Consider the following 13,808-nt stretch of genomic DNA (forward strand, 5'->3'; position numbering starts at 1 on the left):
TCTACAGATAGTTATTAAAATAATATATGGGGCCAGTGAAAAGGCTTAGTGGGTAAAGGTGTTGCAACCAAGCCTGATGACCAAAGTTCAATCCCAGGGACCCACAAGGTAAAATGAGAGAATAGACTCCCTCAAGGTATTGTCTGGCTTCCACAGACATAACATGGCATGAACATGTGTAGGGAAGTGTGTGTTCACAGGTGCACATTTGTGCACATATAAATAAATATATGTAAATAGTATAAATACACTACTAAAATGAAAGAGAATACTAAGATACTCGGCAAGTATAAAAGAAGGCACCCAGTAAGACACCAAGACAAAAGATGCCAACTAAGCCTGGCATGGTGGTGCATATCTGTGATTTCAGCACTCAGAGGGCTGAGGAAGGAGCCTAGAGATTTTCAACCCAGCCAGGGATACAAGATTTTGCAGATTTACCAGAACTGCATAGCTAAATCCTGTCAATTAGGGAGACCCAAACCAAAACTTCATTGAGATACCCTCTCACCCTTGTTAGAATGGTGGTCATTAAGAAAATAGTATTAGCAAACATTGGTAAGGTTGTGAGAACAAAAATCTCTCATTTACTAGTGGTGGGGATGTGGTGTAGGAGGGCCATCTGTCTATGTGTTACTTTCATTGGTTAATAAAGAAACTGCCTTGGCCTTTTGACAGGCCAGCCCTTAGGGGGGTGGAGTAGGCAGAACAGAATTCTGGGAGGAAGAAAGCAGAGTCAGGCAGAAACCATGCTTCTCCTATCCAAGATGGACAGTGGATAAACTCATGCCGGTAAGCCACAATCAAGTGGCGATACACAGATTTAATAGAAATGGGTTAATTAAGATGTGAGAGTTAGCCAAGAAGAGGCTAGATATAATGGTCCAGGCAGTGTTTAAATGAATACAATTTGTGTGTTGTTATTTTGGGTTATAAGCTAGCTAGCCAGGCAGCTGGGAACTGGGCTGTGGAAAGCAGCCATCCACTCCTGTTACTACAAGGATGTAAACACACTGGCCACTGTGGAATACACATAGAGGTTTCTCGGGAAGCTAAAATTAGTTCTACCATATGACCCAGTTATACACTCATAGGTATTTATTAATAGGACTCCACCTTAATATAATGCAAAGAAAACTATATATTAACATTGATTGCAGCATTATGCACAACACATAAATTATGAAAGGCTCCTATGATGTCCAACATCAGAGGACTGGATAAAGAAAATGTACCATGTATAGAAAATGGGATTTTTCACCCACAAAGAAGAATAAAGTCATATCATTTGTAGAAATATGGGTGCTACTGGAGATAATCATATTAAGCAAATTATGCCAGTCTCAAAAAGGCAAATCATATGTCATATGAAAAACAATCATATGCTATCTTTTATTTGTGGTTTCTATATTATATATACATATAGATACATAAAATCATGTATGTATGTGTGACATTAAAATAGAAGTAAAATTCCATAAGGAAACAAAACAGAGTATTTGGGATGAAGGAGGAAAAGAGGAAGAAATGGGAAGTAGGGAAAGTACCCAATGTACAATATATACTTGAGTGACAATGTCCTCATGCAACTCCTGCAATATAGTGTCATGTATAATATATACACATGATAACCATTAAGAAAATAAATCAAACTGAAATGAGATAAGAATTAAACACATTAATTATATACAGAGAAGTTAAAAGAAGAAACTGGAAAAATTTTATGTGAATAGAAAATGTATTAGTATATTGTGTTAATTTCAATGACGATTTCAATACAAACAATATCAACTGAAATAACATAAAACTGGGCAATGATAAAGATCCAGCTCAATATAAAAAAATATCATAAATGTGTCTGCTCCTACTCAGCAATTCAAAATACATGGAACAAAAATCTACCCACATAAAAAACAAATAGACTAATCCACAATTATGGCTTCAGATTATAGTGTTCCTCTTTATTAATTCATGGAAACAATAAACTAAATTTTGTAAAACTTAAAAAGAATTTAAAGTACTATAAGTGATTATATCTCATTAATAAATATTCAAAGTAACGCCAGGCAGTGGTGACACACACCTATAACTCAAGCACTCCTCAAGCACTTGGGAGGCAGAAGCAGGTGGATCTCTGTGAGTTCGAAGCCAACCTGGTCTACAAAAGCTAGTTCCAGGACAGGCTCCAAAGCTACAGAAAAACCTTGTCTCAAAAAAGCTAAAAAACAGAAAGAAATCTAAAACAAATGTCTATAAATACTAGAAAATAAAATGCAAAATATTTAAAATGAAAAATGCACTTTGACATTGATAATGTAGAATTAGAACTAATTTATGTCTTTTAGGCGTCAAACTTAAAATGGATAACTATACAATCTTGAAGAATACAAATAGAAAATAAAAGACATTAACAAAGAAGAAAAATAACAAAATTAAAGTTATCATTGGAAATTAATGCCATGATAAACTAATATGATTTCCTATGTATATTTAAGAAATAGATTTTAGTCAAAGTTTTAAAAAGAAAAGAGACGTGGAAGAGAATATTAACAATACATAGATTGCCATGGGGTTTTTTTATAGACACACACACACACACACACACATACATATATCTTACAATTTAATAATAGAAAGACAATATATTAATAACTGTTGTGGGATATTTGTACACTGTGTGGAGATGTGTCTTTGTGATTGGTTTAATAAAAGACTGAACAGCCAATAGCCAGGCAGGACAGAATAGACAGGATTTCTGGGTGGAGAGAGGAACGGGGGTATCAGGAAAGCATCATAGAGGCAGGAATTACGCCAGCAAGATGTGGAGCATGATGAAAGTACAGAACGGAGGAAAGGGAAAAAGCAATGTGGCACAGCATAATAGTAGAAATAAGTTCAATTAAGTTGTAGGAGCTAGTTGGAACAAGCCTAAGATAAAGGCCAAGCTTTCATAATTAATATTTTGATAGTAAGTCTCTGTGTCATTATCTGGGAGCTAGCAATCCAAAAAACAGTCTAAGTACAAATCACTGGTGAAATTTTTAATATAAACCTTATGAATATTTTTCATTGAAAATGAGATATACAAATATGACTGTCATTCACAAAAAAAGTAAAAAGAAAAACTGCAGAATGTTAGTTATATCATCATGCATTAAAGAGCTAAAATTTTAATGTAATTCTTATGAATATTTTTCATTGAAAATGAGATATACAAATATGACTGTCATTCACCAAAAAAGTAAAAAGAAAAACTGCAGAATGTTAGTTATATCATCATGCATTAAAGAGCTAAAATTTTAATGTAATTTATTTTATTTTATTTATTTCTATTTTTTATTTTATTTTATTTATAACATAATTATATCATTTCTCTCTTTTCTTTCCTCTCTCCAGATAATTCTATATACCCCTCTTTGTTCTCTTTCAAGTCCATGGTCTCTATTTTCATTAATTGTTGCTATATATAGATGATAGATAGATGGATAGATAGATAGATAGATAGATAGATAGATAGATAGATAGATAGATAGATAGATAGACAGATAATATTGATAGACAGGCAGATAGACATAGATCAATAGATACATGCATGCATGTGTATGTACATATATTCTGATACATGCATAAAACCTTTCTGGTCTATATAGTGTTATTTTATACATATTTTCAGAACTGACCCTTTGAAATTGGGTAACCATTTGTATCTTGTGTGGATAAGACTATTTCTCCTACTTTCAACATTCCTTCATTGACTGTAGTTCTTTGTATAGAGTTAAAGTCTCATTATCTTTCCCCATCCACTTCGGCATGTCTATTGTTGTTGTCCAGTTCATGCTTAGGCAGTCAGGTTGGTGAAACTGTCTGGGTGTAGCTTTTGACATTACTTGGAGACCCAATCCCACAGCAAACTCTCTGATTCTCTAGCTCTTACCATCTTTCTGCCCTCTCTCCTGCAGTGTTCCGTCAGTCTTGGGTGCAGGAGCTAGAACAGCTCATTTGAAAATGACTGACAGTATCAAACATTTGGAATGGTGAAGATAAAAGTTAATTTTCAAGTATTTCTAATGGTTATGATTCGGTACAATTGGATGGTGAGTGTTTAGAAGTAGAGAACAACAGAGCAATTCAGAAAGGCAACTGTGTTGCAGTAGCATGCTGGAACCCAAAAGGTTCTCTAAATATCATGGGACTAAAGGGCCCACAGGTCTTTGGATAACTAATGCCAAGGCCAGAATATGAAAAAAAAATATTGATCCTGAAACAATAAGAAGAAGAAGACATGGTATTTGGGATTCACTCTGGCTAAACTGGGGAACAATTTGAGCTCTGAAGTAAATTTCTTAACAATAGATTGTATCTGCTAAATAAAAATATCCATGAATTCAAATCGATATAAACAAATAGATTTAAATAATCAAAAGAAAAATAAATGAGAAAAAAATTATTTCTTTACAGTAGAATGTCAACTCATAAATGAATTAAAATGTTGAAATTAGTGAGCTTAACAAAAATCCACTCGGGTTTCAAAGCCTTCTACAACCATCTGTACACTTTCCTATAGATGTTTCAGAAAAAGAAATATTCGAAACTGGTCTAGCAGGAATTCCCCTCTTAGATATCTCATATCTGATCTGGTCCTTCTTCTGCCATCCACTGTGATGTCTGCTAGCAGGAATCAATCATGTTAGTACAGTTCAGTCAGAATTCTCCTCATGCCTGTTCACGCTTCAAAATTCTCCCTCCACCCACATAGATCTGCCCTTGGCTATAAGCTCCTACTTGTTCATGTTGTGTCGAAGCTCATCTCCATCAAAACCCCATTGTATTGGCTGTCTTTTTTATCATGAAGGTCCTCAGTAAAGTCATCCCTGACAGATTTAACAAATATCCTTAAATTATTGTCTGGTAATGCTAAAAATACCCATTTGCCCTTGTGATGCTAATAATTAATTTAGAAAGAAACATAGACACAAAAAGAACTAGTAAATAAAACTAAAAAGTGAGATGAGATTTTATGTAGAAACAATGGAGTAACCACCCCCCAAAATATTTATGAATAGAAGTTAGGGGGAGGTAACTTTATCATAGAGAAATGTGGTAAGCACCATCTTCATCAAACAATCAAAAGTTTCTAGCCAACAATAGTAAGATGGGTAAGAACATAAGATAATCATATTTGATGGCCCAGGCTAAAATAATTATTATGCATCTAATCAACAAAATATCTTTCAAACCCAAACAGGTAGGTATTCTATAATATGCTTGCCCTATAATCCTTAAGAAAGGATTTAGAAACCTTCCAAGATTTAAGAAGACTTCAAAGATCTACATCATGGGTGCCTTGCATAATCCTCTACTGATTTATTTCACTAAAAACAATATTGCACAAACAAACAGTAAGGCTGGAATGGATTCTCTGGATAGACTGGACTTTTTATACTGTTTTTGTGTGAACTGAAATTCCCAGGGGAATAAAATCCTGACCTTGTTAAATATCTGCAAGATTAATTGTTAAAATGTCTGTGATTATAGAGAGTTGGGATGTTGAAGGTCCAGAATCAATTATCTTGAGCTTCCTTTAGACATCTAAATAGGCATTTATTGCCCAGACTGTGTTTGACTCCTGGGGCTACCAGTAAAGTCCTTTTTTTAACAACGTTGACAGTGAGATTACAAAGATAGTTCAGTGGCTAAGCACACACACTCTCTTGTAAAAAACTCAAGTTCTACTCCCAGCACCCACATCAGGTGTCTGACGACTACCTGTAATTCCAGCTTTACTTCGGAAGGCACCTGAATTCACGTAGAGATAAAATGAAATAAAAACTTAAGAATACGTAAGCAGACCTCGCTTCCACCAACTCAAAGGCTAAGCATTTCATCAGGTAGCATTTGAGAGTTAACGGAGTTTCCCCACTTTGCTTGTAGCCCAGTTATCTGTGTTCCCAATAATGTATTTTTAAAGTATATTGATTTATGATTTCCCTTACCCTGTTACTTCATGAAACTCTTTCCAGCAGTTTCACCTAAATCTGTGTCTGGACCATGGCCACTCATATTTGGCTGTAGAATAAATTGTGTCTTATTCTCTGAGATGAGATGGTTTTGCACTAATACTTGAAGCAATGATGAATGTCTGAAAGTTGTTTCAAAGGTCAGCTTCTGAGAGACAGTTGCTCCCACACGAAAAGTGAAAATGTGGTAAACCAGAGGATTACAGGCTGGCAATACCCATCAAAGAACTAAACACACAAAGAACTAATGAACCTGACTCTGGAAAGTAAGGAATTTTTTTTTTTTTGATGAGGAAAGCCCTGCAGCTGTTTTCACTTCTGATAAAATCATGGGAGGAGGAGAAGTCTATCATAAACAAAAATGAGAAAAAAATGTTAGCAGTCATATGTGGACAGGAATAAAGCATTAGAGGAGCCTTCACAACAGAGTCTCTGTGCATATCCCCATATACTGCAAATGAAAGGCCGGATGTAGAGGCATAAACCTGTAATCCCAGTGTTAGGGGTGGGAGTGGAGATAAGAGGATCTGAGAGGCTTGTTGGCCAGCCAGTCTAGCCAAATCAGTGAACTTGGGGTTCAGTGAGAAATCCTGCTCCCAAAGTGGCAAGCAGTTGCGATAGAGACCTGGTGTTGGCTTCTGAGCACACACACACACACACACCCCACCCACACACAAAAGGAAAAGCAAATTTTGTTTTAGGTGCCATTCTTAGGACATTACATCTAAAAAACAACTGCTTAAAATATTAGCAATATATTAAAATATAATTTATAAATATAATGTCAAAATTAAATATAATTGCACAATAAAACTATAAGATTTTTTTAGAGAAATTAAAGATCCATATGAATTCAAAGCTGTAACAAGTTCATAGATTGGCAAAGTATTTTTTATGAGTTTACTGTTAATTTTTACCTATACCTTAAACAAATTCTTAAAATACAAACAGGTTTTTATGGAAGTTGAATATATATCACATATATAATTTTATGGGGAAGCTCAGGATCTTGATTATCCATAAAGAACTATTTATTAGAAAATAGTGGAGAGGGTGCCTGAACTGGTCTTCCCCTGAAAACACATTGGTGACTACACTAATTGTCATCACAGAACCTTCATCCAGTAACTGATGGAAGCAGATACAGAGATCCACAGCCAAGCACTGGGCCACGCTCTGGGAGTCCAGTTGAAGAGAGGGAGGAGGGAATATATGAGCAAGGAAGATCAAGATCATGGTGGGGAAACCAAGAGACAGCAGACCTGAGTTTGTGGAAGCTCATGGACTCTGAACCAACAGCTAGGGAGTCGACCTGGGACACCTAAACCATCTGCATGTAGATGATAGTTGTGTAGTATGGTCTTTTGTGGGGCCCCCAGCAATGGGACCAGGACCTGTTCTGGTCCATGATGCATGAGCTGGCTCTTTGAACCCAAGGCATCCTGTGGTAGGATGCCTTGTCCAGCCCTTGGTCCTGCCTCTACTTGATATGGCATGCTTTGTAGACTCCCATGGGAGGCTTTACCCTTTTTGATTGGAGACAAGGAGGAGTGGATGTTGTAGGGATGGGGTAGAAGGAGGTTGGGGAGGGAAAAAAAAGGAGAAGATGGAGAGGAAACTGTGGTTAGTATGTAAATAAATAAAAAAGAAAAGAAAAAGCTAAAAAATACCATTTATTTATTTACTTTCCAGAGTCAAGGTCATTCTGCATTGTACAGGATGGCTTTGAACTGCTTGGCTCAAGCAAACATCCAACTCCTGAGATTATTATATCATAAAATCCATATTTATGGTATACACTGCCGTTCGAACAGGGCCCAAGACCTTAGCACAACTGACTCCATTGTGAAAGTACCATTCAGGCTATAAATCTCAGCACATAGACAGTACCACCTGCCAAAACTAAAACAAAAGACTAATCCATTAGAGTCCATAATTCTGGAAAGTCTTTAAATGGACTAACCTTGCTTTTTACTTCTAAGGTTCTGCTTCTGGCTAATTGTTCTTGTTAAGTGAACTATGGCAATGCAGAACATGGTTTTGTGCTTTAAAGTTCACCCTCAGAAAGGCTCAGTGCTACACTGGGACTACCAGTGTAGTCATAGACAAGCTAATACTTTCCATTGACCTAAGCACACATTCAAGCAATCTTTTCTGGTGAATACCCCCACAACACTGTGTTATTTGGATGAATTTACAGAACCGTGCTCAAGGATACATTACTCTAGGCAGTAAATAATTTTTGTTTTGTGTTGTAACTGTTTGTTGTAGCCCTTTGTAGAAGAAATACTTGGACAGGCAACATGTAAGTGGCAGTGAACCTGTAAACATTTGTAGGCATTTAACAAAGGAACCATTCTGTGACTTAGACAAATCAGACTCCTCCAGTTGTGACCAAGATACAATGTCATGACTCCAACCTGATGGCAACAGCACAGCCTCACATCTGCCCATGATAGATAGTATCATTCCCTGCCCAGTGATGTCCTGGGCCACTGAGGGATATAGAATATGCATAGAAGCTGCCTCCCAATCCTTCCCCTAAGGCTCCATGGGACTATCAAGACTACCGTTTTGGAGGCCCTACAACCAGGTTCCATAATTACCCTTGAACAACCACCAGCGAGTGATCCAGCCATCTCTGTAAGTGGCTTACGCCCACTACAGATTAAATTACACTCTGAATTACTCCTGCCCCCAGAACAAAGAGAGAGGCCTTCACAGAGAGACTGCTCTTCCCAAGGATTACAGGGGACAGATCTATCACCCACTACCTAACAGAGCTAGAAATCCACGGGAGTTTTTGGAACATCATGCCAAGCTGAGACCACAGCATCTCCAGGCTCCATCTGCAGCTTCTGTGCCTAGATCCCCCAAGCAATCACCTAGGAACTTCCAAACCAAAGGGACTCTAAAAATTTTCCATTTGCCAAAAAACTACAGAAAGTCTTTATCACTTATCCTACGGACACAGTCATGGAGGTGGTGAAATTTGTGAGCTTCTTTTTAATGAATGCCCCAAACTGCCACTGACATATACAAGGATAGAATATTAGGTATTGGTATCATACAGATGGAGATGATATCATGTATAGAAGGAGCACAGTCTGAAAGATAAGACAGTAGTGATAATCATAGAAATCAGCCCCAAATGCAACAGCTCCACATGCAAACAGAGTTTGGAAAACACCGAGTCGCAGGTGGACAAGGATGAGCATGGCTTATATACTAAGCAGATTGACTTGCATTCATGGCACAGTGCAAATTGATTTCATAAAACAAGAAACCATGAACTTCAGATTCATCCCTGTACTCTTCCCAAATGCCAAGAAGGAGCATGTGCCTGCCTGGCTTCAGAACACTCATGTTTCCAGCCAGTCCAAGAATAAAAAATCTTGCTGTGGCCGCTAGAGAGGAATAACATGTGGCTCCTTCCTGATGTCCTCTGCCCAGCCTTCAGGAGACACCCTTGTGGCATTGGTAATCTCCAGATCAGTGGGACCCCATTCTCACAGTGTTCTTCTAGCTGGTACTGGGTGATGGTGCTCAGGGCTATTTCTCAGTGTCTCCTGGGGGCATTCAAGGCCCAGGATACCTCTTCTGCAGAGTTCCCTGTCTTCCAATACTTTGACTGCTCTGTATTTCCTACCTTTGAAAAACTCACAAGATGCCCATGTCCTCCTGAGGCTGAGTTGTCCGTGCTGGGCTTCCAGGACTTAGTGAACGGATGCTACAGGGGATGGCAGCAAACATATATGACCATAAACACTCTCTTACCACTTCAGCTATTTTTTTATGTTTTTGACAGATGTTTGTATGTCCTCAGACCAAACTGATTCATGTGCAAACAATAAAATGAATTTTAGAGCAATTTTACTTAGAGCATTTGAATCTCTGGTGGAGACACTAAACGACTGTAAAAGCTTACACTGACTTTAAAAAAAAAAAACTATTATATAGACCAGCTTGTTACTTAAAATCTGGAATAAATTGAGTTGGACGAAAATGGTCCAGGAAATGTATGACTGGATCTGTCAACATGCCCAAGAATTCTGACCATACTCATGTATAACTAGCATTGTTGGCCAATAATCAAGTGAACAGGATGCTTCATCCTACAGTTGTCCACTGACCTTTATTCTGTTCAACTCTTGTTTTTATACAATGAGCCAGACATTATGAAGACATGAAGGTTTATGAGGTAAAAAATGGATTTTCCCTCTCTCCTTTTTCTCCTCCTACTAAAGCCACTGATTGCACAGCTGTCGTTAGTAAGGAATAAATATCCACAGATTTTTTTCCACTATTTCTTATTATGTTGGATCATTCTTCCACACAGAGAAGAGCAATTTATCTTCACTGAATTAGATAACTAACATAAAACCATATCTTGTTGAGGAAGTACTAGAGGCATTTCCCCATGATCTCTTCTTGGGGCACTAGATTAAAAATCTGTAGTTGAAACTATCACAGCTGATCAAAAAAAAAAAAACAAGCTGTTTCAAGAAACATGCTCCTGTTTGTTTACAACACAGATGTATGTCTCCATGTAGGGTTTGAATGCAACCTTTCTATAGCCATCAGATTGGTGTACCTGACTCCAGCATCTCGGGTTTCTAACAAGGTAGCACACTGAACCCAAGGGAAACTGGTTTAAACGGTTTGGACCATGTGGAAAAATAAGGATAAATCCTTGTCTCAAGAGGAGCAAATGTCTGAGTTTTCTGTTTTCATTTCTGTAAAATCTGAAGAAGAGAAGAAAACATGTGATCTGAAACTGTCTTTGTCAGTGTCCATTTGCCTCTGAATTGTGAAACACAAAGTTTTGATCTTTGCGAGCTTTCCCCAAACTGGTCAATAGGAAACTTCTCTTATTGAACAAGACACAGCAGAAGCCAATGTGTTTGGAAAATTCGATCTCGAAAACAATTTATGGACTACACCCTACAAATGTCCACCATCAGGCTGTAAGCAAAGAATTAATTTACTCACCCAAATGTGATTTAATCAGTGCAAAATGTCAGTATGTCCTTGCTCCCTCCAGGTTCCCAGAAACAATCCCGGCCAGTGCTGCTGTGTGCCGAGAAGGAAGATCAGAGCTACACTAGCAGCCTGCTCAGCTGCAGTGCATAATTCAAATCAGTAAACCTGAGCCAAGCCAAGGCAAGTCAGCACCAGAAGCAGGAAGCCTTTGGGACCAGTCTAGCAGCCCTACTCACGTGTAAAGAAAATCCCTCACTTACATGGCAAAAAACCAACTTGATTTTTTTTCTTTCAGTTTTATTGAAGTATGGCTAATAAACTCAAACTGTCTATATTTAAGGTGTGTAAGTTAGTATTTTGACATAAAAAACCTGGATTGCCACAATCGAGCTACTTTGCATACATATTACCTTGTATATGCCCTTTTTGTAATACATACATACGCATGAGAACTACCTGCAAGGTACATTTAAGACAGTATATTAACTGTAACCACCTTGTATATTAGATCTATAAAATGCAGTCAGCTTGTACAGCTAAAATGTTGATTGGTTATCACATCATCGCTTCCTTTTCCTGGTTTATTGCAAACAGGGCCAACACTGTTCTACTCTACTTTTACCTTGCATGTGTGAGTGAGATCAAGTATTCCTCTTTCTACGCCTGGTGTTCAAATCATATGAGGTACATCTGATGCCAGATATGGAACTACAAGTTTAAAATCCTCCCCTGTGTTTTGTCTTTCTTCGGTCCCATCATGTCTTGTTATTCTAGTATTTCTCTCAGAATGAGAGTGTTTATTTTGTGCTGTATTTGCACAACCACAGCCAAGTGTGGCTTTGAGTCTAAGAAGAGACTTTGAAGTCAGATCTTTTAATAATATCAGTACTGGTAAGAACTTGGAGAGTCTGGAGATGGACCAAATGCATTCTACCTTATGGGATGGTCCTGAACTTGTAGAGGCCAAGGGTGCAGTGCTATGGTTTGAAAATTAAATGCCTCTGATGGCTCTGTCTCGGAAGCTTCCGGAAATTTTAAGAGGTGAAGAAAATATACCACAGGGAGCTTCTTGTCCCCAACTCCTTCCTGCCCCACCCATTACAGCCCAGACGAGGTGATAAAAGCTGATAAGATATTCCTATCAGGATAAAAAAAATTAAAACCATGACATTATCTTAATAGATTAAAAAATAAACATTTGATGAAATTCAACCACTTATTAGTGATAAAGAATGCTATTGGAATATTATACAAAAAATTATCATGAATGCCATATGCAAAGTTATTTCATGTTTTATCGCTCATAAAAGGAAATGTTTCCTCTGGGGTAGGAAGTTTACAGATCAGTTATCACTGTATCCTGAAATACATTCATCCTTCAAGTTCCATACGATGCCATCCTAGGAACCCCATGTCTAATCATGGATGCTTTTATAGAATAATATTTACATATTTACATCTAACCTATTAAAATCTCCCCAGTGCTTTAATTTATCTTTAAATTAGTTGTGGTCGTCAATACAACGTAAATTTATAATACGGTTGCTGTATGATATTGTGAGGATTAATATAGTCTCATGAAATCCCAGGAAGCTTCCCTTAGGAATAGACTGTTAACAATAGTTGAAGGGTGGCCTATTATAACCTGTGCTGCCATATTTTGTCTTCCACAGATAAGAAAATAGGACCAGTACATGTTTGTATGGACAACACAATTTCTTTTTTTTTTCATTTTTGTATCTTTTTATTTATTTATTTATTAAAGACTTATGTCTCTTTCCCGCCACCGCCTCCCATTTCCCTCCCCCTCCCCCGATCAAGTCCCTCTCCCTCATCAGCCCAAAGAGCAATCAGGGTTCCCTGCCCTGTGGGAAGTCCAAGGACCGCCCACCTCCATCCAGGTCTAGTAAGGTGAGCATCCAAACTGCCTAGGCTCCCACAAAGCCAGTACGTGCAATAGGATCAGAAACCCATTGCCATTGTTCTTGAGTTCTCATTAGTCCTCATTGTCCGCTATGTTCAGCAAGTCCGGTTTTATCTCAGGCTTTTTCAGACCCAGGCCGGAGCACCAGACGGAAATCTCATGGTCCAAATCAGGAGCAGAGGAGAGAGAGCACGAGCAAGGAACTCGGGACCGCGAGGGGTGCACCCACACACTGAGAGAATGGGGATGTTCTATCGGGAACACAATTTCTTAATAATGTTTCGTTATATGCTGTTTGCACCCACAGATGCACAAGTGTAGAGACCAGGGGTATAAAAAAAGTTGTCTTTATTTATGGTTTTAAAACAGTACTTACATCTTAGATAAAGAGAGGTATAGACTCAGCGAGGGAGCAGACTCTGACTCCCCAGCCATTATAGTAAAAAGAATGGAAGAGATTAGGTATTGCACAAATTAGACATCAGGGTGAGGATATAATTTATCAACAACCATTGAGAATGGATACTTTACCAGCAGGGACTCACATGACTCATGCTCAGACAGTATCTCAGGTCATAAATGTAGTTACATCCAAACTGAGGACTTATTGATTTATGAACCGATTTGTGAACCATTTGTAGTATGACCATCTTGTTCACGCTTGTCAAGGACCTTTCAGGCTAACCAGTAATTACTTAAGAGACTTCTAATAGACAAATCTTCAAACCCTAAGCCGTAGTACCCATAGAACCCTGGATGGACTTAGACCAGTTCACCTTTGGTATTATTTTAAAAAGCATAAGAACAGTTAAGTCTTTAAAATCTTGTAGAACTTAGGAGTGGTTATACACAGGAAACTATGTGGTAAAGCTTGCAAGTATAAA

General features: G+C 37.9%; 1 protein-coding gene across 1 annotated transcript in view; it reads right to left on the minus strand.

Annotated features, from left to right (window-relative positions):
• LOC102001831 (selection and upkeep of intraepithelial T-cells protein 10-like) overlaps window positions 1-11,120 on the minus strand; it is a 29,632-nt gene extending 18,512 nt beyond the window's left edge. Inside the window, exon 1 of the mRNA XM_013348501.1 lies at window positions 11,010-11,120. The gene's annotated coding sequence lies outside the window, so the exon portion shown is untranslated. The remainder of the gene's footprint in view (window positions 1-11,009) is intronic.
• Window positions 11,121-13,808: the final 2,688 nt, after the last annotated feature.

This window comes from Microtus ochrogaster, chromosome 10 (genome assembly GCF_000317375.1).
Source record: "Microtus ochrogaster isolate Prairie Vole_2 chromosome 10, MicOch1.0, whole genome shotgun sequence".
Lineage (NCBI taxonomy): Eukaryota > Metazoa > Chordata > Mammalia > Rodentia > Cricetidae > Microtus > Microtus ochrogaster.